This window comes from Eretmochelys imbricata, chromosome 2 (genome assembly GCF_965152235.1).
Source record: "Eretmochelys imbricata isolate rEreImb1 chromosome 2, rEreImb1.hap1, whole genome shotgun sequence".
Taxonomy (NCBI): Eukaryota; Metazoa; Chordata; order Testudines; family Cheloniidae; genus Eretmochelys; species Eretmochelys imbricata.
In genome coordinates, this window is record NC_135573.1 from 236453188 (window position 1) to 236477831 (window position 24644).

The 24644-nt window shown below is 46.3% G+C and overlaps 1 long non-coding RNA gene and 1 pseudogene across 4 annotated transcripts; one reads left to right on the forward strand and one right to left on the reverse strand.

Moving 5' to 3' along the window:
- The first annotated feature begins 296 nt into the window (after window positions 1-296).
- Window positions 297-23384, forward strand: LOC144259923 (uncharacterized). 4 transcript variants are annotated; one of them, XR_013344936.1, is made up of 5 exons: window positions 297-433; window positions 1654-1877; window positions 3943-4033; window positions 9556-10156; window positions 10734-11359. It is a non-coding gene; the product is annotated as an uncharacterized LOC144259923 (long non-coding RNA). The 4 variants fall into 4 exon arrangements; XR_013344934.1 differs by lacking the exons at window positions 9556-10156; window positions 10734-11359 and adding an exon at window positions 22160-23384; XR_013344935.1 differs by lacking the exons at window positions 9556-10156; window positions 10734-11359 and adding an exon at window positions 22160-23384 and having other exon boundaries at window positions 305-433; window positions 1668-1877.
- Window positions 18200-20501, reverse strand: LOC144261088 (patched domain-containing protein 3 pseudogene; annotated as a pseudogene).
- Window positions 23385-24644: the final 1260 nt, after the last annotated feature.

Genomic DNA, 24644 nt, shown 5'->3' on the forward strand with positions numbered 1-24644 from the left:
GGCCTCCGCGCCCGGCTCCTCGGGCCCCAGGTCCTGTCCGCTGACCCCCGCTCCTGGCCCCGCGCCCTGCCCCGGCGCTAACGATTTAGGAAACCGGGAGATGGGCGGCGGCCGACGCTTTCTTGGGCGAGGCGTGTCCTTGTCCTTGTCGTCTTCCGCCCAGGCCCCGCACGCTGCTTGGGGTGTCCCTCCTCTCCTCCCCCCGAGCCCGTTCTTGCTGCTGGCTTCCTGCGTCTTTCATCTCCTCTGCCCTCTCACGCAGCGAGCCTGGGGCGGGGAAACAGTACAGCTGACAGGGCCGTGACTGCAAGAATCACGTAGAGGAGAATCACGAGGCCAGATCCCTGAGCCTAGTTTTGTTTTGAGACTCGGGACCCGCCGTGGAGGACACTCAAAAGGTTCAAAGAAAGGGAAGGAGGGAGACGAGGCCCAGGTACGTTGTATGTGAGGACGTTCCAGGGGGTTTGGTGGGGACCTGGTCTCACACTCTTCGTTTGGCAAGAACCGTTTGGATCAAATGTGTGCAGGGACTAATTGGTTTTGTTTATTTAAGCTGCAAGCTGGTGGGGTCTCTTGACACACAATGTTAAAGGTTTTAAAAGCACATTATGAAAAAGTACAAAAAGATTCCTCCCACTTATTTCTTACTGTAAATTTTTCAGAGGATGAGCAATGGTTCTTCAGAAGATTTAGAGATTCTGGGCACAGTTGCCCCCAGCGAGGGTTGCCAACTTTCTAATTGCACAAAACTGAACCCCCTTCCCTGCCCCTTTATCTGGCACTTCACCAACCGGAAAGCTCTCTAAATGGGCATTTCTGATCTTCATTGAAAGCCCGGTTTATAGTCTGGTTGGCGTGGGGTCAGCAGAGGGTTGGGGCATGGACGGGGTGCGGAGTGCAGACTCTGGGAGGGAGTTTAGGTGTGGGAGAGGGCTTGGGGTGCACTTAGGAGCAGCTGGGACAGGTCACTGCTTGCGGGGAGCCGCCTGAGGTGAGCGCCCCCCAGATCCAGCACCCCCTCCCAAACCCAAACTCCCTCCCTCTTAGTTTTTCACTTACTGGCATCCCCCATTCCTCCAACATGTTGATAAAACAGCTTGTATGGTATTTACATACCCGTTACCAGTTGGTGTCAGGGCCTTGGTGTGCCAAGGGACAGTCCGGTCTCTCCTCTGCCCTGCCTGTCGCACAGCCACTCTTCTCTGGGCTCAGACTGACTTCAGGCCCCGCTGGCCTCCGCTCACTTGCTGTAGTAGGCAGTGAGCAAGGTCTGGGGAGTGTGAGTCATATTGGGGTGGTGGTGTGCGAGTGTGTGTGACTACAACTAGATCTTGCAATGGGATCTGTGCAGGCAGAGCCAATTGCCATGGGAGTGCACTGCCTTCGGTGGGGCTCAGTGCAGATCTGTCAGAGCCTGAGATGGCACCATGAAATGGGAAAAGATGCCAAGTTGAATGGCCCCTTTTTGAGGGAGGCTAATTCTAGAGTATGCTTCTCTACTCATCTCCCACTTATTGTGTACTTGGAGAAACCCAGGCCAAACACAAAGGTGGTTCAATATAATGTTCCTCCTTAATTTAATCCACAAATCCCCATGAGTTCTCTGGCTACCAGTCAATGTAAGGAGCCTTCCTGGGCTGTTGCCTTTTCCAGCTTTGATTTCATAGATTCCCAGAGGGTAAGGACAGAACGAACCATTGTGATCACCTGATCTGACCTCTTCCATTACGGAGGCCACAGAATCTCACTCAGGAATTCCTGCATCCTGCCCAGCAACTGGTGCTTGATCTGAGAGTGCCTGTTAGAAGGAGATGCCCCCCACCGCCTCAGTCTGGATTTAAAGACTCCAAGTGATGGAGAAGCCACCATGTCCCTAGGTAAATTATTCCAATGGTTAATGAATCTCACTGTTAAAAATCTGAACCCTTTTTCTAGCCTGAATGGATCTCGTGCTGCCTGTTTGATTTCAGTGATTCACATTTGGCAAGTGTTATATAAACAGTGAAAGGGGAGCTTCTCAGGGATCCCCCAAACAGCCACCAACTGAGCGGCATTCCAGCCATCGTGGAGTCCATTTGTGCAATGCCATAGCGGTGGGTGCACAGTGCCTTAGAAAAATAAATGGGTAGTGCCAGCCCCAGGAGCTTGCACTGCCTGTGCCCTTTGGGGGCAATGCCAGTTTGGCTGTTGATGCTGAAAGGGAAGCAGGGTTAGGGTCTGATTTACTGGTAAAACCAAAGAAAAACTTCCAACCCCAATTCTCTGTGTGGCTCTCCAAGTCCCATGCGAGGGGGAGCGGGAGAAGCAGGTGCTAACAAAAAGCAGGTACAAAGTGTCAGAGCATAAGTAAAGCTGGCTGGTGTGGCTGGTCTGTGACCCTCGCAAGCCCATAGCCATGGGAACCCCTCTGTGCATTGGGAGCTGCGGATCAGAGCTCAGCGCGGGGGCAGTGTGCAGAGCCCCCGTGGCCATCCATCTGCGTAGGAGCTGGAAGGACATGCTGTCTGCTTCCAGGAGCTGTGCAGACCCGGGCAGGGAGCCTGTGAGCCCCGTTGCACTACCAACCGGACTTTTAACGGCCTGGTCAGTACTGCTGACCGGAGCCGCCAGGGTCCTTTTTGACTGGGTGTTCTGGTCGAAAACCGGACATCTGGCAACCCTATGCTCTAACAAGGGCCCCTGGAAGCTTGTGCATGAGATATATAGGCTGTTGGGGCTTCTGGGTCTTTGCAAAGTAGCCCCCCAAACCCTATTAAATCATACCTTCAGCTGTGTCTTTTAATTTTCCCCCAGGCCTTCTGCATTAGGATTTTAGTGATCATGACATCTGTTTTCAGCAATGCCTCAGGTCTCTCGTCTACTGGTTCATATTATTTAATGCTGTAAAGCATCTGCAGTTACAGTTTGCATAAAAGTGTCATATACAAAAAACAAAAAATTCCTTAGGGTCTCTAGACAAGGTAGTAATAAACAAAATTGTAATTGCTACTTTGTAGCAGTGTCTGCAAAGCATCTCGAAGTACATAACCCCACAATGTTTTTGTTAATCTTATTTATTATTTTTGATAGTCCTTTAGATGGGGAAGATAATATCTCATAAGCAGGCACGTGTTTCTGAATGACAAATACTTGCCTGTGCAAAAGCATAATAACAAAGAATGGCTGCCTACAAAACTTTCACTCAGTGGTTTAAATCAGTTATTAATATTCCCCTAAAACTCAGGACAGCTCTTATCTCCATGCCTTGTTCCCTATGTTTGTGGTTTTTCTTATTAAATTTTTTTTATCATTGTAAAACCCATTACATGTGGGGGGGTTTAACTGTGTCCTGGGCCTTTTAAAGCTTTCTTTACAATTTACTTATTTTTTTTTATTCTGGTCAATTCATTTAGGCAAAACTTTAAAAAGCAAGATGGTGTATTTTTTTTGTTTTTTCATGTTAGCAAAAGAATTCCTGGGACATCTTTTATGGCCTGTGGTCTTACCGAGTGTGGAGGAGAAATTCAGTGGACCCAAGTAGGCCTAAAACTTTGGTCAAGCTAACTGTGTATATAAAGCATAAGAAAAGAGCGTGGAAAATTCCATTAAGGGGCGACTGCAAACAGCACAGCTTAAGAAATGTAACCATAACCTCTAGAAGTTAGAAAAAAACCCTTAACCACAAAGAAAACGCCTATCAATAACAAGAAAAGCTTGTTTTTGCTAAACTCCAACTAAGCCAAAGCTACTGTTGAAACTTGCACTATATGCCAAATAAGGAAAATGCTGTTAAAGGAAGTAGGTTTAACAAATTGTGGTTTTCAGCAATATAAGATCCTGTATTTTCTGCATATGCCGGAGCAGCTACTTAGAGCTGTTACCCCCCTGCGCTTGTAATCAATAAAGGAGCCTCAGGCTTGGTTCTGATCCAAACACAACGCGTGGTTAATTTTTCCATCACAGATCTTGGTGCCAGTGACTCGGATAAACGGTAACCCCCAAGAGCCAGAGGACCGCGAGCTATTCCTCACGAGACCCCGGGCCCATCAGAAAGGTAAGAGACCTTTTGAAATCTCTATATTGGGTTTCTGGTGGAGGACCGCCCGTAGGCTCTGGGCTTGGGTGAGTTGTACGCTCTATCCGGACTTTTGCTGCCAGACACGCCTGAAGCCCTTGGGGTGGGTCAGAGTCCCATCCAGGTTTGGTTTCCCCAGAAAGAGCCACTGAGGGTGGCTAGGCAGGGCGTGGATAGACCTGGGCAGGGCGTGGATAGACCTGGTTCCATGTGCCAGTGTGAAAGTGAAGGTCTGTAGACCGGTGTGAGTGTGAGTCACAGGAAGGCACCCAGAGCGCCCTGCAAAGCCGTGGGCTCATGACCGGCGAGGGGCCTGTCTGGGTCTAGGAGTGTGTGATCCCATCCCTTCTGTCCTCCATACCCTCTTTCCTCCCCTGTCTCTGGTTCCCGCCTGAAGGCGGTTTGAAAAGCCACTGACTGGTCTGATCACCTTGCCTGAAACGACAGAGTATGCAGCACCAGCCGACACCCTTTGCTAAAGGGGAGCTGTAAGACAGTCGTGGAGGCCCTAAACAAACCTTCCCTGTGTGAGTGGGATGAGTGAAAGATCCGTAGGGATTCTGGGAGCCAGGGGGTCCAAAAGGGATTCCTGCACTAGCCAGCTAAAACGGGAGCCAGTGTGTCAAAAAGGATCACTGTCCCGCCAAAAGGCACATACTAGTTCACTTGCAAGTTTCTGGAAAAATTGGAATTGGTATACCAGGAATAGGGATAATTTAACTTTATGGTTTCCCTTAGAGGGAAAGCTTCGACCTTGACAAGATTGTGCACCTCAGAAGTGCTGTTCTGGCCAATGTCCGTATGAGGCATATTTCTATTGGAATAAACAAAAGAAGGGGGGAAAAAACGGCACCGTGAATCTCAAATGAGGAGTCTCAAGGACTCCCAGGAGAAACTTGCAACACAATTAAAAGAGATAAAAAGAAAATTGGCAAAGAATTTAAATCCAACTAACCCGGCAAGAAATATTAAGCAGCAGAAGCCCCTTACGTTCACCCCTCAGACAGTGACTCTCCGTACTGAGAAAATGTTCCCCTTGTCCCAATTCCCGGGCATTGGTGCTTCAGGTCATGAGACCTCTGTGTCTGCACATGCACCTTGGTCTCCTACGGAATTGTATAATTTACTTAAAATTTTTCCAAAAATAAGTGGACCCTGTTAAATTCAAAAAGAAGTTGCAAATTGTTATAAACTGTTATAACCCTACATGAGCAAATTTAAACCAGCTTCTACGAGGGGTCATGCCTAGGGAAACACTGAGTCGCCTTTGTAAAAAAGCTCAGTGGCCCAAGCAAAATCCAGGCCATAACGAAAAAAAATTAAATAAAATCAGAAAAAAGCTGTTAAATAAAATTTTCACAGTCTGCCCAAAGAAAGTTGACTGGAGCAAAAATTAGCACCTGTAAACAAAGTAAAAAAATAAGAATTTGAATAAAACCCAAATATTCTCACCGCCCTAGTTGATCCAAAAGCGGTTGGGGTGGGCAATACTCTTATTCCCCAACCCGTCTCTTCACCTCTGTCCATTTCTATCTGTCCTTTGTTTGACTGTCATGCTTTCCTCCTAAGCCCTTGTTCACCTGCTAACCTTTTGGGAAAAGACTTGCTGTGTAAATTAAATTGTATAATTTGCTGTACCCCAAATGGTGTGTATCTGGACATGCCTGATCCCACTCACAATGAGATCCTGGCAGTTTACAGGAGAAGACCGACCCTAGCCCTACCTCATTGCAACAGGAACTGCTGGCTAAGGTCTCTCCCTCCTTGTGAGCCGATCATGCCAACCACATTGGGTGCATTGGGTCTGCCCAACGCGTTAAGATTCGCTTAAACCCAGCAAGACCCCTTCCCGATGTGCAGCAGTACCCTCTATCAAAACAGGCCAAGGAAAAATCCAACCTGTTCTTACCTCCTGCATTCAGCAAGGAGTCATTATTCCTAGGGTCAGTGAGTGTAACTCCCCCATTTTACTGTGCTGTTAATGCTACTGTTCTTCCTACCTTTCCCGTTGTCCCTAGTCCTGCTCTTATCCTTTCCTACAAAGCACCGGTGCTGAGGGTTGTTACCGCTTCAAATAAGGAAAAGGTTGTATTAAGTCTGAACATAAAAGAATTAAGGTTATTGTTAAATAAGATGCATCTAGATGTAAAAAAATAAATGTTTGTATGTAAATAGGTGTGTATAAATAAATAAAAGGGGGGTTAGTCAAAAAGCCCTCCCTCCTTGCTAAATTGGTAGTAAAACAATGCCTGTGCCCATGTGGGGGGGGGGAGGGGGAATAATGCAACAACAAAAAAAGGTTCGGGCCCAGACAAGCAGGCAACCGCAGTTTGAGGAAGTTAAAAGAAAAGACAGTGAGAAGTTAACTCTGTAGTTACTGGAGAAAATTAATTAAAAAAAAAAAAAGGTGTTATGAAAAGAAAATTCTTGGTTTCTTTGCAGCCATTCCTTTGGAGAAAGGGCGCATTTCTATGGAAGAATTTCTGGAAATAATCCAGGCAAAAGGTTATTTAAGTTAAATTAATTAACGATAAACAAGTTAGGCAAATTAGCTAAAAAACACTCCTGGTGTGTACAATCTTTGTTTTATAAGTTTAAAATAAATTGGTGGTGTTTTAAAATTGTTAAACCAAAAAAAAAAAAAAAAACTTTTGCCAGACAAAAGAAACTAGTGTTGTTTAATTTTGGTATTTAGCATTTAATCCTTAAAGTAACTTAATGCTTCACAAGATTTAGAATAAAGAAAAGGAGTACTTGTGGCACCTTAGAGACTAACCAATTTATTTGAGCATGAGCTTTCGTGAGCTACAGCTCACTTCATCAGATACATACCGTGGAAACAAGTACTCCTTTTCTTTTTGCGAATACAGACTAACACGGCTGTTACTCTGAAAGATTTAGAATGTCGTGCTGCAGCAGGGCAGTCAAAGCCAGGAAAATGAAAAAAGATTTTAAATCTGTTTTGGTAACAAATAGCAGATAAAAGCTGTACTTGGTGCCCCACACTCAGTCTTAAAGTGGCTCTGTGTAATCAACGGTCACTTTGCCAAAGGGAAGCCAAAGTGGATTGTGTTTTCCTTTTCAAATCAATGTGTGCTTAAAAGCAGAAGTTAAAAGTTCATTGTGTCCTTTTGAGACAAAGTCTCTAAGCGGCTGATAACTTTGAATCCAAAAGCAAGCCAAGAATGTCTGTGTTTAATGCAAATCACCTAAATAATAAAAATAGAAGCCATTAAAACCTAATCTGCCTATAAAACAAATACTGAAAAATATGGGAAGTAATTCCTCAGTTTTGCCTGCAATCAGCAAGGGTATTTGTGTTTTTAAATATATTTATATATATATATATATTTCATGTTAGCAACCTGTTGACGCAGGGTAGAGATCTGTTTCTCCAGGCTTCTCTTTGACTCCTCTTCCTCCTCCAGCTGCTTTTGAAAGATATTCTTCTCATCTTCCATCTGCTTCAGTTTCCTCCTGAGACTCAGCTTCTGGCAAGTCTCCTCTTCCAGCAGCTCCAATGTATTCTGGTGCTGTGACTCCATTGTCTTTCACTAATTTGATCATCTCACTCTCTGACTAGCTCAGAAGGCCTGTGATGTAGTCTAGCTCAAATTGCAAACTGATCCTTGCAATCTGACTTTCACAGCCAGCTCCATCCACACACACTCACACAGTAAATTTTACCTGTAAATTTTACCTCTTGGAGCTGTCCTTCTACCTTTTTCTGCTTTATTCAGTCCTCTTTGCCCTGCCGAAATAGCTTCACTTCAGTGAACAGTACAGCCTGCTTAATCTCCAGAGCCTACTTTGTTTTCAAAGTTTGCCGTAACTAGCTTGGTTTGTTCCAGCTGTTCGGTCAGATCTTTCACAACTTATATATGCCTCCGCCTCAGCTCCTGGATTTTGTGCAGCATGGGTCTTTGCCTCATCATCCAGGGTCTTCCTCAGAAGAGTCACTTTGTGTTCTCACTTTGCCCTGAGTTTTTGCTGTGCAGCAGTGGAGCGTAATCTGTCTGCAAGCTCCGTTTCCAATGCCTTCAGTTCCTCCTTTAGGTCCTGCTTCTGGGTTTCTGCTTTGTTTCCGGATGCTTGTTCACGCTCCAGGTCTGCTTGTAGTTCCTCCTCCTTGTAGTTATCTTTTAAGTTCTGTGATCTGTAGCTCAGTAACCTGGTCATGCAGATGAGTGGAGTCTTCCTCAAGCTTCTTGGAAGTTATCCCAGTTCTGGTTACTGCCCTCCATTGCAAAACAGGATCCATTTTATGACATGCTAGTGCTGTTGTTATGTACCTCTGTCCTCTCCAGCATCATCATCTTCAGTCCTTCTCATCGCTCCCTGGATGTCTTCCTTTTGCTCTGCTGCTGCTGTAGTGCTTAGCCTGGAACTATGTTCTGGTCCCTCAGCAGATTCATCTTCTGGGTCACTGATGTCTGGAAGTGGTCCTGGAATGCTTGCAGAGCCACATCATGCAGCTTCCTCTGGCTCTGCAGCTGGTCCTGTGCCTTGGAGAGACTGCATAGTTGCCTGCAGATCCTGCTGCAACTTCTGGTTACAGACTTGCAAAAATGTCATCTCCTCCTCCAGCTTGAGCCTTCATCTACTCATGGAGTTCCCTCTTCAACGGTTGGGCTTCTTGGGAGGTTAACCAGGAATTTCCTCTGATGAATGCGCTCAGGCTGTCCAGAGTGGCTCATGAACATGGGTGCCAACCTCAGGGCAGACTGTTACAAACCAGGGCACAAACCCCAAATTGGTTGATTGTTCTATACTTAGATTTCAGCAACCAAGTATTAAGTGTGTAGTCCTCAAGAACTGTAAGAGCCTTAACATGGAGCTACAGGCAGTCCCCTTGGGCACTCCAGTCTATCTTGCCACCCCGGCAAACTTACCCTTATGACAGATGGTCCCTTACACCAAAAATCACAAGAATATTAAGGTTACTCCCAGTCCCAAAGGACCAGTCACTTACCCCAGATCAATTGCACCTTAAATCTTACACCAAAGACAATACTTGTAGCCAATCCTCTAATAAACTAATTAAAAAGTTATTAAGAAAAAGAAATGAGTTATTTACAAGGTTAAAGCAGGTAAATATGCACAAACAGAAGTGAGTTACAGTCTTAGTTTTCAAAAGGTAAAAGAAGCTGCTCTACATGTCTTTAAGCCCTGGTCTACACTAGGACTTTAGGTCGAATTTAGCAGCGTTAAATCGATGTAAATCTGCACCCGTCCACACGATGAAGCCCTTTATTTCGACTTAAAGGGCTCTTAAAATCAATTTCCTTACTCCACCCCTGACAAGTGGATTAGCGCTTAAATCGGTCTTGCCGGCTCGAATTTGGGGTACTGTGGACACAATTCGACGGTATTGGCCTCCGGGAGCTATCCCAGAGTGCTCCATTGTGACCGCTCTGGACAGCACTCTCAACTCAGATGCACTGGCCAGGTAGACAGGAAAAGAACCGCGAACTTTTGAATCTCATTTCCTGTTTGGCCAGCGTGGCAAGCTGCAGGTGACCATGCAGAGCTCATCAGCAGAGGTGACCATGATGGAGTCCCAGAATCGCAAAAGAGCTCCAGCATGGACCGAACAGGAGGTACGGGATCTGATCGCTGTTTGGTGAGAGGAATCCATGCTATCAGAACTCCGTTCCAGTTTTCGAAATGCCATAACTTTTGTCAAAATCTCCCAGGGCATGAAGGACAGAGGCCATAACAGGGACCCGAAGCAGTGCCGCGTGAAACTTAAGGAGCTGAGGCAAGCCTACCAGAAAATCAGAGAGGCGAACGGCCGCTCCGGGTCAGAGCCCCAAACATGCCGCTTCTATGATGAGCTGCATGCCATTTAAGGGGGTTCAGCCACCACTACCCCAGCCATGTTGTTTGACTCCTTCAATGGAGATGGAGGCAACACGGAAGCAGGTTTTGGGGACGAAGAAGATGATGATGATGAGGTTGTAGATAGCTCATAGCAAGCAGGCAGAGAAACTGGTTTTCCCAACAGCCAGGAACTGTTTCTCACCCTGGACCTGGAGCCAGTACCCCCTGAACCCACCCAAGGCTGCTTCCTGGACCCAGCAGGTGGAGAAGGGACCTCCGGTGAGTGTACCTTTTAAAATACTATACATGGTTTAAAAGCAAGCATGTGAAAGGATTACTTTGCCCTGGCATTCACGGCTCTCCTGGATGTACTCCCAAAGCCTTTGCAAAACGTTTCTGGGGAGGGCAGCCTTATTGCATCTTTCATGGTAGGACACTTTACCACTCCAGGCCAGTAACACGGACTCGGGAATCATTGTACAACAAAGCATTGCAGTGTATGTTTGCTGGCGTTCAAACAACATCCGTTCTTTATCTCTCTGTGTTATCCTCAGGAGAGTGAGATATAATTCATGGTCACCTGGTTGAAATAGAGTGCTTTTCTTCAGGGGACACTCAGAGGAGCCCGTTTCTGCTGGGCTGTTTGCCTGTGGCTAAACAGAAAATTTCCCCGCTATTAGCCATGGGGAGGGGGGAGGGTTGAGGGGGTAGCCACGCGGTGGGGGGAGGCAAAATGCGACCTTGTAACGAAAGCACATGTGCTATGCTTAGCAAGGTTTACCCTGAAAGAGTGTAGCCACTGTTTTATAAAATGTGTCTTTTTAAATACCGCTGTCCCTTTTTTTTCCTCCACCAGCTGCATGTGTTTCAGTGATCACAGGATCTTCTCCTTCCCAGAGGCTAGTGAAGATTAGAAAGAAAAAAAAACGCACTCGAGATGAAATGTTCTCCGAGCTCATGCTGTCCTCCCGCACTGACAGAGCATAGACGAATGCATGGAGGCAAATAATGTCAGAGTGCAGGAAAGCACAAAATGACCTGGAGGAGAGGTGGCGGGCTGAAGAGAGTAAGTGGCGGGCTGAAGACAGGGCTGAAGCTCAAATGTGGCAGCAGCGTGATGAGAGGAGGCAGGATTCAATGCTGAGGCTGCTGGAGGACCAAACCAGTATGCTCCAGTATATGGTTGAGCTGCAGCAAAGGCAGCTGGAGCACAGACTGCCACTACAGCCCCTGTGTAACCAACCGTCTCCTCCCCAAGTTCCATAGCCTCCACACCCAGACGCCCAAGAACGCGGTGGGGGGGCCACCGGCCAACCAGCCACTCCGCCACAGAGGATTGCCCAAAAAAAAGAAGGCTGGCATTCAATAAATTTTAAAGTTGTAAACTTTTAAAGTGCTGTGTGGCATTTTCCTTCCCTCCTCCACCACCCCTCCTGGGCTACCTTGGTAGTCATCCCCCTATTTGTGTGACGAATGAATAAAGAATGCATGAATGTGAAGCAACAATGACTTTATTGCCTCTGCAAGTGGTGATCGAAGGGAGGAGGGGAGGGTGGTTAGCTTACAGGGAAGTAGAGTGAACCAAGGGGCGGGGGGTTTCATCAAGGGGAAGCAAACAGAACTTTCACACCGTAGCCTGGCCAGTCATGAAACTGGTTTTCAAAGCTTCTCTGATGTGTACCGCGCCCTCCTGTGCTCTTCTAACCGCCCTGGTGTCTCGCTGTGCGTAACCAGCAGCCAGGCGATTTGCCTCAACCTCCCACCCCGCCATAAACGTCTCCCCCTTACTCTCACAGATATTGTGGAGCACACAGCAAGCAGTAATAACAGTGGGAATATTGGTTTCGCTGAGGTCTAAGCGAGTCAGTAAACTGCGCCAGCGCGCCTTTAAACGTCCAAATGCACATTCCACCACCATTCTGCACTTGCTCAGCCTGTAGTTGAACAGCTCCTGACTACTGTCCAGGCTGCCTGTGTACGGCTTCATGAGCCATGGCATTAAGGGGTAGGCTGGGTCCCCAAGGATGCATATAGGCTTTTCAACATCCCCAACAGTTATTTTCTGGTCTGTGAATAAAGTCCCTTCCTGCAGCTTTTGAAACAGACCAGAGTTCCTGAAGATGCGAGCGTCATGTACCTTTCCCGGCCATCCCACGTTGATGTTGGTGAAACGTCCCTTGTGATCCACCAGAGCTTGCAGCACTATTGAAAATTACCCCTTGCGGTTTATGTACTCGGCGGCTTGGTGCTCCGGTGCGAAGATAGGGATATGAGTTCCGTCTATGGCCCCACCACAGTTAGGGAATCCCATTGCAGCAAAGCCATCCACTATGACCTGCACATTTCCCAGGGTCACTACGCTTGATATCAGCAGATCTTTGATTGCTTGGGCTACTTGCATCACAGCAGCCCCAACAGTAGATTTGCCCACTCCAAATTGATTCCCAACTGACCGGTAGCTGTCTGGCGTTGCAAGCTTCCACAGGGCTATCACCACTCGCTTCTCAACTGTGAGGGCTGCTCTCATCTTGGTATTCATGCACTTCAGGGCAGGGGAAAGAAAGTCACAAAGTTCCATGAAAGTGCCCTTACGCATGCAAAAGTTTCGCAGCCACTGGGAATCGTCCCAGACCTGCAACACTATGCAGTCCCACCAGTCTGTGCTTGTTTCCCGAGCCCAGAATCGGCGTTCCACAGCATGAACCTGCCCCATTAGCACCATGATGCATGCATTGGCAGGGCCCATGCTTTCAGGGAAATCTGTGTCCATGTCCTGATCACTCACGTGACCGCGCTGACGTTGCCTCCTCGCCCGGTATCGCTTTGCCAGGTTCTGGTGCTGCATATACTGCTGGGTAATGCATGTGGTGTTTAATGTGCTCCTAATTGCCAAAGTGAGCTGAGCGGCCTCCATGCTTGCCTTGGTATGGCGTCCGCACAGAAAAAAGGCGCGGAACGATTGTCTGCTGTTGCTCTGACAGAGGGAGGGACGCCTGATGACATGGCTTACAGGGTTGGCTTCAGGGAGCTAAAATCAACAAAGGGGATGGCTTTACATCAAGGATTATTTCAGGCAGGACTTCACGGAGGGTTCCAATAAGAAACGGTGCACCTAAGTAATTGTTCTTATTGGAACAAGGAGGTTAGTCTGGCCTCTGATTGATACATGGCTAGATTTACCTTGCTGCACCTTCCCTGTGAGTGACTGCAGTGTGACCTAGAGGAATGAGTCCCCTAGACGGGGGAGGAGGCAAATGAGTACAAAACAAATCTGGTCTATTTCTTGTTTTGATCCATCCACTCCATCTATCTTTTACATCTTTGGCTGGCAGCAGACGGTGCAGAAGGACTGCATGCCATCCACATCTCATGGCTGCTCGGCAGAAGATGGTGCAATAGGACTGCTAGCAATCCGTATCGCCTGCCTGCTCACCATAAGACGGTTCAATAGGACTGACTGCAGGACTAAAGAGAATGACCTGGTCAAGTCACTCCAAATTTAGTCCCTGCGCCCATGTCTGCCCAGGCGCTCGTGGCCGACGTGGCCAGGAGCACCTCGGACATGACGATGACGGCTACCAGTCGTACTGTACCGTCTGCTGCCACGAGGCAAGGGGTTGCTGCTACTGTTAGAAATGCAGTACTGTGTCTGCCAGCACCCAGGAGACACGGTGACGGTTACCTGAGCGGGCTCCATGCTTGCCGTGGTATGGCGTCTGCACAGGTAACTCAGGAAAAAAGGCGCGAAACAATTGTCTGCCCTTGCTTTCACGGAGGGAGGGAGGGAACGGGGGCCTGACAATAAGTACCCAGAAACACCCGCGACAATGTTTTAGCCCCATCAGAGTGCTCCATTGTGACTGCTCTGGACAGCACTCTCAACTCAGATGCACGATTGTTTGCCGTTGCTCTGACGCAGGGAGGGGCGACTGAGGACACAGCTTACAGGATTGGCTTCAGGGAGCTAAAATCAACAAAGGGGGTGGCTTTACATCAAGGAGTATTTCAGGCAGGACTTCACGGAGGGTTTCAATAAGAAATGGTGCACTAAGTTATTTTTCTTATTGGAACAAGGAGGTTAGCCTGGCCTCTGATTGATACATGGCTAAATGTACCTTGCTGCACCTTCTCTGTGAGTGACTACAGTGTGACCTAGCGGAATGAGTCCCCTAGACAGGGGAGGGGGGGAAGCAAATGAGTACAAAACAAATCTGGTCTATTTCTTGTTTTGATCCACTCCATCTATCTTTTACATCTTTGGCTGGCAGCAGACGGTACAGAAGGACTGCATGCCATCCACATCTCATGGCTGCTCGGCAGAAGATGGTACAATACGACTGCTAGCCATCCTCATCTCTTGCCTGCCTGGCAGAAGATGGTACAGTACGACTGCTAGCAATCCGTATCGCCTGCCCGCTCACCATAAGACGGTTCAATAGGACTGACTGCAGGACTAAAGAGAATGACCTGGTCAAGTCACTCCAAATTTAGTCCCTGCGCCCATGTCTGCCCAGGCGCTCGTGGCCGACGTGGCCAGGAGAACCTCGGACACGACGATGATGGCTACCAGTCGTATTACACCGTCTGCTGCCAGAAGGAAATGGGTTGCTGCTACTGTGTAGCAATGCCGTACCGCGTCTGCCAGCACCCAGGAGACATACGATGACGGTTACCTGAGCGGGGTCCATGCTTGCCGTGGTATGGCGTCTGCACAGGTAACGCAGGAAAAAAGGCGCGAAACAATTGTCTGCCCTTGCTTTCACGGAGGGAGGGAGGGAACGGGGGCCTGACGATATGTACCCAGAACCACCCGCGACAGTGTTTTAGTCCCATCAGGCATTGGGATCTCAACCCAGAATTCCAATGGGCAGCGGAGACTGCGGGAACTGTGGGATAGCTACCCACAGTGCAACGCTCCGGAAGTCGACTCTAGCCTCGGTACTGTGGAAGCACTCCGCCGAGTTAATGCACTTAGAGCATTTTCTGTGGGGACACACACACTTGAATATATAAAACCGATTTCTAAAAAACCGACTTCTATAAATTCGACCTTATTCCGTAATGTAGACATACCCGGGGGCTAACCCAAGCTAAGCAGCCTGAGGATCCCTTGCTTATGCTTAGAAATATTGCCTTCTCCAAATTCCAAGCAGTATAGCGCTGCCGTTTTTGCTGGTCAGGGATTTTTATTCCCGTCTACCAGAGTTCAAGCTGTGACAGGGCATGTCCACCTGCACGTTCTCTCTTCAATGGTGTGTAGGGGGAGCAACCAACAAAGTCTTTGTTCTTTGATGTTTCACAATGGCTCATTGGTTTCATTGGGCCTTTCTGGTGGGCAGGACCTAAAACTTTCTGTAGGAAGCCAGCATTTCTACATTAATTAATGCTCCTTTTCCACTTGATGACTTACACAATTACAGAGATTTACAATGCAAAGATTTAAGAGAACCTTCTAACATGGGGTAAAGCTTTTATAATTAAGTTTAATATATGCAGTGTTTTACAAGCATTTCATGAAGTCTAAACACAATCTTATAAACTTAACATCTAGTTTAACAATACTAACACACAGGTGAGCCAGACTGGTTTCCAGTATTGCATTTGTCAGTGTTCAATGAAGCCTGTCTCCGGATCTGTGAGCGTCAAAAATGTTGGTCTCGTTTTCCAGTCTGGGTACTTGTTCATCCACCTTACCCACAGCCAAATGGCTTCTCTCCTCTTTGATTAGCTCCTTCGGTCTGTCCTTTAAATGCTGGATTTGTTTCTGTTGCTCACCCAGACTCAATAGGAAAATGTGCATCTGGGTCTGCAAATTACTTAACTGTTCAGGATTATCAGGGCCCTTCTCACACTCGCTCTCTGGTGCATATCAACTCCTCTCAGCCTTTCCCTGGTTCCTACAGCCCAGTACCCCGATGCCCTTTGGAGCAGCTGATTGATCCTTCATCTGACTCCGGAATCAGATTACTCAGGCTTCCCACACTCTAATGTCGCAAGGCTGAGGACTGAGTCAAGGCATCCCCAGCAAGTGGAGAGAAGTTTGAAACTCATGGCTTGTTCTTTTATGGTTTGTCTCTGAGGCTTGCTTCTGCCTCTGGGGCTGCCCAAACAAATCAGGCAGCCCCTAGGCCAGCCTCACCAACCGCTGCTGGGGAAATTTGGGTGTGGGAGGGGACTCAGGGCTGTGGCAGGGGGTTGGGGCAGCGTTTATCATGGTGTGGGAGCTCCCCAGAAGTGGCTGGAATGTCTCTGCAGCTCATAGTCTGGCATAGTATGGTGTTGCCACCCTTACTTCTGGGCTGCTGCTGGCAGGGCTCTGCCTTCAGAGTGGTGCACCCGGCCAACAGCCACTGCTCTCCAGCCATCCAACTCTGAAGACAGCGTAGAAGTAAGGATGGCAATACCATGACGTCCCATAGATGCCGATTCCGTGGCTGCGCCAGAGCTGGAGCACCCACAGGGAAAGATGAGTGGGTGCTCTGCATGCACTGGCAGCCAAGCTCCCCTCCCCATCCCCTCGGCCCCACCTCGCCTCCTGCCCCTCCCCTGAGCGCGCCACGTCCCCCGCTCCTCCACCCACCTCCCAGTACTTGCCACCACCAAACAGCTGTAGCAAGCTCCGGGAGGAGCCAGAACATGGCGTGCTCACGGGAGGAGATGTGGAAGAGGCGGGGCTGGGATGAGGATTTGGGGAAGGGGTTGGAATAGGGGCAGGGAGGGGGCAGAGTTGGGGCAAGGACTTTGGGGAAGGAGTTGGAATGGGGAAGGGGTGGAGTCAGGGCAGGGGAAGGGAGGAGGGCGAGCAGCCACCGATACCAGTAGAAGTCAGTGCATATGTGACACTCCTAAAATAACCTTGCCCACCCCCCCATCCCCCGCAACTCTCTTTTGGGTCAGGAGCCCCAATTTGAGAAATCCTGGTCTCCCCCTTAAATCTGTATTGTGTAGGGTAAAAGCACACAAAATACCAGATTTCACAGGGGGAAACCAGATTTCACGGTCCGTGACACATTTTTCATGGCCATGAATTTGGTAGGGCTCTATTCATTACACTCTACTGTAGGCAGGTCAAATCAGTCACGTCTGCAGTTACAAAAGAGATCCTGCATCTTTCCCATTGAGGAAGTGTCATTCCCTGGGAGGGGTTCAGCTCCCATGTTGTCGTCCAGGAGATACACATCTGCAGCTGTCTGTTCGGTATGATACCAACAGTTCCATTCTCATGGTCTGTCTGGCAGAATCTTCCTAGATTGCTCCACCACCAATAACTAAACAAGTGCTGCAGAAGAGTGGATCTCAAGAGTAAGCCACCATCACCAGAGATCCCAAAACCATTTCATGCTGACCTGGGCTGTGTCCCAGGAGAACAGATTTTACTCTGTAACCAGCATCTGTATGTCCATCCAGTCTGGCTGATTGTAGCCTATTGCTCCTGCAAACTCCAACACTTCAAAGGTGGCCTGTTCTTTACTACAGATGAGCTGGGCCAGGCAGATTTCTCACAGGAAAACTGTGGCAACCGTTTCAAATGTCACCAAATCATCTGGTTACATTTGAGTCAGAGGGTGGCTATTCAACAGGGTGGCTGCTGATGAGGCCAGATGGCAACTCAACATCTGCTGCAATAGGTCCCAGAATGCTCCTGCTGTTGTGCAGTAACCTGCTGTTGCTGAGTAGCCAGCTGCCACAGTACTTAAGTGCTGCTGTTGCTCCTAGGCCTGGTTTTCAATCATCCACTTTAACAATTTGTCTGCTTCCATGGTAATACAGGGATGCCTACATTTAAACTTCATGAGAGTACACTATGAAAAAGATCAAATAATACTGGCATAATTTATATTTCTTTTGAAATCTTTATTGGGCATTTAACATAGAATATATAAGATCAAGAGAACATGCTTTTAACTTCAAATGTATTTTAACAAATTTTTTTTGGTTTGGTAATATTTTATTATTGTGATATCATTTTACTTAACCCACGTTTTCTCTAATGATCTAAGGGCTTATCAGGATGAACAGTTTGTACATGGCAAACGGGGTATAATCTACAACACACTTGCATGCTGTGCAGTAACTGTCCATGTCGACCCTGCTATGGTGCACTAGAAAGTTCCCTAGTGGGCTTTGAGCTAATCCCATTAAGTGTTAAACCTGAACAGTACAAAACTGTAACATTTTCATACAATGCTAATTTTAATCTGCAGATTAATGTTTTGAAACCTTCAGCATGTTCTTTTTGGCTGATATGCTGTATTTTAAATTGTATGTAAATTGATGAGCAATATGGATTTATTTTACCTTCAGGGTGAAATGTTTGATACATTACTGCTGGTTTTTTCCTATTGTCTGTGATCTGCCACGAATTCCAAAAAATGTTAAAAATACTGAAATAAAAACAAGACCATGAACAGCTCCAAACAAGATAACGAGAAACAATCTTAAAAAATATTTTGAAGATGTAAGTTTGTGCTGCAGACAGCACAGTTACTCCTAATATAGTGGAGATAGCACCTTGTATCACCGGGTAACCAAGAAGATACAGGGCATCAACTGCCCTTTCATTGACAGTTGACTTTTCACTTGAAACAAATGCATAGGATATATGAGCAGAAAAATCTACTGAAAACCCGATGCAAATGACAAGGTTAATCATAGATATGGAATCAAGATTAGCATCCCAGTATGTCATGAAACCAGCAACACCAACAATAACAGAAGCAATAGCAAAAGTTACCCACAAGGAACAGAGCAGATTGGGAATGAGCAGCGAGGAAACACACAACATGACTCCAGTAGCAATTCCAATATTCTGAATGGTGTTTGGCACTATTACAATATACTGATCATAGTATATGAATGCTGGGTGATATATCATTAATAGGATCTTACAGTCCTTGGGCTAGGTCTTTAATTGGTGTAAAAGGTTCTTCTCATCAACTGCAGTAGTAACATTCACTGTTTGAATGAAAAAATGTGAGGCTGCTATTTCTTGATAGCGAATATCAATGTCCCATTCTAACTCTGGAAATAATTTATATAGTTCAGATAGATTACCCATGAAAAACGCCTTAGTATCTATATTCAGTGAACCAATTCTAGCAACATTCTCATACATTCGTAGCCATGACTCTGAGAGACTCTTCTCCACATAGGAGTTATTTTCTAAAGACTCCATACATACGATTCTCAATGTCATTACGAATGGATGGATTCCAATAAAGTTCCAAGAAAATCCACATTTTCTGTGATAGTAACCATAATCCTAGGACCGTACTCTGAGAAATATTCATCTTCCCAGTTATAGTACCCAGTCATAGTACCGAATTCATAAGAATCGTCACTAGCCAGATTTCGCAGGACTTTACCTTCCTTTATCTGAGTACACCCATAAATACTTCTAGCCAGGAACCCTTCATACAGCAACACCACAAACACTTTGGTCCAGATCTTTGTAAGGAAAGGACATAATATTTCCTAAAGAATTTGTTCATTGGATGTTCGCCTTCTCCCCCAGAAGATTTATCAGATTTATCTCCTACACAGCACATGTTGTACAAGCAGGAGCGATGAGGCTGAACAATGTCCTTCACTTTTGTGAAAATTAACAAGTGCCTGTTGCCTTCTTCCCTTTTACCATTTAAAGCAAGAACAGCTCCTAAGAATGTGATGTTGTATAAATAGCAGAAGATGAAAGCAGTTCCTATGTAGAGACAAAAGGACTTCACAGACTGAAAGGAATTCACGATCCCTATGTAGAAAGCTAAAACATCAGTGAGAGTGGTGATTGTGATAGACACTGCTGCCTCTGCATAAGTTTCAGCCATCCACTTTTCAACTTTATTTTTAGGATTAGTCTGTTGCCAGTCTGTTGAACATGTCATCAACACCAACCCCTACAAAAGGGAAAAGGTTAATAGCTTATTGTATATACCGTCAATATCAATTTCTAATGGAAAATAGCAAAATTGCAAAACAAGCAATGACTTAAGCTGAGCAATAAGCATTGTGTTCACAGCAAGTGAAGTTATGGACCCACAGAAAATAAATGTCACCCGCCCCCTCCATATACGAGGTAATGTATTACATTTTCCCATGGTGAGATCTCTTTCTCTCTCACCACATTTCTCTGAAAGAGAAAGCACGTCTAGGATAATGAGGTAGATCGCTCAGCCATGCTATGGAAAGTACAGAACTGCTTTTGGGAGCATAGATCCACCTTCAACCTCACACTGAGCTGAACGGCCCTCTGCTGCTGTACCTCCTGCATTACCTGTGAGCCCTTATTTTGCACATTCTGCACTGCTGAGTAACAGAATGGATAAACACCTGGAAAACGATATCATACCCAGTGGTCTTAACTTATAATTGTGCTGATCCCAGATTCATGCCATGTAAAAATAATCTCCCACTAGGCACATTTTGCAGTTCCATTTTTTCCATCAAGCCCAATTTCTTTTCACTTACCCAGTATAAGAAATGGTACATTTGCTACAGTCATGTCCAATGGTACCCCACATAACAGCAACAATCCAAAGCTGCTTAGCACAGCTAACCCAGAAGACAGCACTCTAAAGGCTGCAGCCCACACTTTATTTCATACACAGTCAATCCTGGAAAATTGCATCTTGTTAAGATTTTAAAAGCATCTTGTTAAGATTTTAAATGCTGTCGTTTTTATATTATATAAGAATACATAAATTTATAATTACCATGTTTGTAAAAGCACCTTTGGTTACATGATTCTCATTAATACCTTAAAGTCACAGCATGGGCCAAATCAGTCCTTCAGTTTAAACTGCACAACCAGTGACTCAGTGTAGGTGCATGAATTTAACTGACAGTAGAATTGTTGTAGCTCTCTATTCCCCCATCATACAACGAGTAAAAATTATGATGCCACCTATTGGGAAGCAAAGAGTTGTGAAACTCTTCCCTGATTATGTAAACCTCAGTTTTCTTTGACTCCTAGGCTCCTTGCCTGAGAAGTGTGGAGTCCTTTCTCCTGTTCTCTCCTTCCTTCTGCCTCTCTCTCACTAACTTGCAAAACACTAAGGAAAAAGAGAAGATAAGAAAAAGGAAAGAAAATGACCAGAATGAAGAAACCTGAGGGCTCTTTTCCAGACTGGAGAGAGAGAATGAAAGGCAGTGCTCTGAGCTCTGCTGCTGAGCACCTCTGTTTTGCGGAGAGGGAAAGGCTCAACTGGGGCAGCCATTCAATTGGACATTATGACGCCCACCTCTAAGGTGGATTCCAGCATGTCTTGTCTTTGCCTCTCCTATGAGCAGCAAGTGGGCTCCCCTGATTGGAGTACATTTGGCTGTAGTACGGTGCCTGACACACTGATATGAGCACTCTGCCTGGGCCTGAAGTCCAGCTTCACAGCTTACACAGCTCTGTGATAGCATCTGTACCCTCCACAGAGTTCAGAGGTCTCCCAACTGGTCCCAGTGCTGGTGACACACTTTATCAGTAGGTAATCAAATTTGACACACTTTATCAGTAGGTAATCAAATTTGACACACTTTATCAGTAGGTAATCATTTTTCTTTTGACTTCGTTGTTTAATACATTGCTTTGAAAAGGAAACTCACCTTAACTGATTACTCGTTATAGTGGGTATGGCAACACCCATTTTTTCATGTTCTCTGTGTGTGTGTGTCTTCCTACTGTATTTTCCACTGCATGCATCTGATGAAGTGGGTTTTAGCCCATGAAAGCTTATGCTCAAATAAATTCGTTAGTCTCTAAGGTGCCACAAGTACTCCTCGTTCTTTTTGCTGATACAGACTAACATGGCTACCACTCTAAAACCTATGCAAGTTATGTTGGGAATGTATATCTTAGTTTGGTGTGAAATAAACTATTTTAGTGCATCTGTGTCCTTCGTAAATGAAAACACAGGGGTTGATGTGGCAAGGTCCTCAGGATTGTGAATCCCCCCGCTAACTTCAGCAGGAGTAAAGAAAACTCCATCTCTAGCTACAGAATCCCTTGATACTATGCTCATCAAGGCAGTATCTAAGCATCTTGCAAGAGATGCTCACTGCCTTACAGAATCAACCTCTCTAGCAGATGCTATGAAAATGTCCTGCTGATCATTTACACATGACTAGTGCATGGCTATGTGAACCGTTTCTTTAAAGCTGTCTCAGAAAACCAGGCAGGAAAGGGTTGGGGAAAGTTGTAGGTAGAAACTACAGTTTGTTGAAGCAGAGAGAGACAGAGTGGCTTTAGTGATTATTTTGTTTTCCTTATTCGAATAAAGTTTTTTTTCTGCTTAGGGTACAGCATCTTCTTCTGTGATTCCTTACATTTGATACATGACATAGTGTCAGACTGATTAATTTTGGACATAAAAGGAAAAGAAAATGCAAGAATTCCATCTCTCCACAAATCTTTCAGTCTGGTACCTACGTGGAACGGCCTGAGTGGAAGGAGCATATCACAAGACTCTGAGACAGAAAGATGTTTACCACAGGGAACAGCAATGCCCAGGGAAGTTCACGAGGAGTGAAGCTGTAAATGTTCATAAATGGATGAAAAACTCCCAGACAGCTCACAAAATGTAATTACAATTGGGAACTCATCATCAAGCAGGTGTGTGTCGAATAACAAGACGACAAGGGATCAAATACCAGCCAAAAGTGCTCAGTTGGGCAAGCAATCCCATCATGCTGAGCACCTAGGCAGGGTGAGTGTGCCCATGCAAACGAAATAATGATGATAATAAGTAAATTAAAAGATTTCGGTTCCGTTCAAAAGTGTCTGGTTGTCTGGATTTGGCCCGTGGTCTGCCGACTGATTACCCCTGGTTAGTACACTCGGAGCCTTTTACCACACCCCTTTCTTTTTCTTTCAATATACAACTGTATTGAGCTTTTCCTGATTTCACTTAATCTCCCTATTGACTTCTAATTAAATTAGAGCCTGGTAACACAGTACACAGGAAAATGATGGTGAGTTTTTATTGTTTGATCTGATCTGTGCAATAGTATTTGCATAAACCCAAGGTGGATGTTTGATGAACTAGTTTTAAGAGAACCCTCCAGCAAAATTAATACCTTTGTGAGATATAAAATCCTTTCTTATGCCTAAAATCTTCGGAAAAATTTTTTAAAGTTGGTAAAATTTCATAAACATGTCTATCGTGATGGAGATCACATAAAGTAAATTAGTGTTCCCTTTTTCTAAAAGCAATGAACATTGTTATGAACACACTAAACCTCTGTGACTGATGAATTTAAAATAATGTCTTTGTTTCAGTGAGTTAAATATGTAGTAATCTGGAATGATTACTTTATGAAGGCTTAAGAGTACATTTAAAGTATTTTCCACTGAATGCATCTGATGAAGTGAGCTGTAGCTCACGAAAGCGTATGCTCAAATAAATTTGTTAGTCTCTAAGGTGCCACAAGTACTCCTTTTCTTTTTGCGAATACAGACTAATACGGCTGCTACTCTGAAACCTGTCATTTAAAATATAAAATCATCTTAGAAATACTGATTAAGAAAATTTAAAACAGAGAAAAGCTGCATCATGTATTCCATAATATTTAAGTTTGTATTCAGGACAGCTGACTTGCCCTTACTACAAAGTTTTTGCAAATAAATCTTTGACAAATTTCACAGTATATCAAAATATCTGTGACTGCCATTTTTTATTCCCAAATTTAGTGCTTTTAATTAAGTACCTTCTGCACATCCCGTCTTCATCATCTGGCATGCAGTGGAAGACATGCTCCATTTTCTTTAGAAAGAAATTGCAGAAGAGTGTTTTTTTCAAATGTCATTCGGGTTCAGGGATTTGGCTGGAAGGGGGTGAGCAGGGAGGGAAGAGGAGGAAGGAGATAGTGGAGAGAGGGCAGGGCCAGGGCAGAGTGGGCCACAGGCAGAAGAGGTGGCTTGGGGAGATAGCCTGCCCAAGCGGCAGCTTTACCCACTGTCCACGACAGCAGGTAAGAATGGGCTGGCTCCCACACACCCAGTGTGCGCTGGAGTATCCTTAGGCAGGGGCCATATTCACCAAACCAAATGTGCTGGGGCCACACATTCTGCGTGAGGGAGAGGGTACGAGGGTCTCTGCAGGGAACTGTGACTCTCTGTCACAGGCCGGGCGGATCAGTATTCTTGCTGCCTCATCCGTCCCTCACCGGGCTGCGAGCCCAGGCTGCTGTCGGGCATAGGGGCATCAGTTTAATAATACTGTGTGGGGCCCTGTAGAGAGGCTAGCCGGGGCTCGTCTCTCTCCGGGGCGGCAGGGAACCACACCGCCTGACCACCTTCGGGAATAGCTCTTGCGGGAAATTAGTCTGCCTGCGGGAGTCTTCCTCTACGGCCTTAGTGAAGGTACAAATAAACACAGTGAGCCCAGGCCCTGGGTCAGGGCAGGGCACTGGTGAGTCAGGCCCTGAGGCCGGGGCTGAGCAGTAACAGTGTATAGTAACAAGCCCAGGCCCTAGGACAGGGCAGGGCAATGGTGAGTCAGGCGCTCAGGCAGGGGCTGAGCAACAACAGTATAGAAACAGTAGGCCCAGTCCCTAGGTTCCAAAGGGCCTAGGAGAGGGGGAGACAGCTGCCCATGAGTTGGGTTGCAGGGGGGATGCAGGCCCTCCCACTCCACTGCATCCCAGTCCTAGCAGCGGCAGAAGACCCGCTGCTGAATCAGTGGGGATCCTGGCCACAACACACCGACATGGGTTCTGGCAGTGCTGCAGTCAGACTAGGGTCGGCTGCCCCCAGGCTATTTCCAGACTCCCCCTCTTGAGG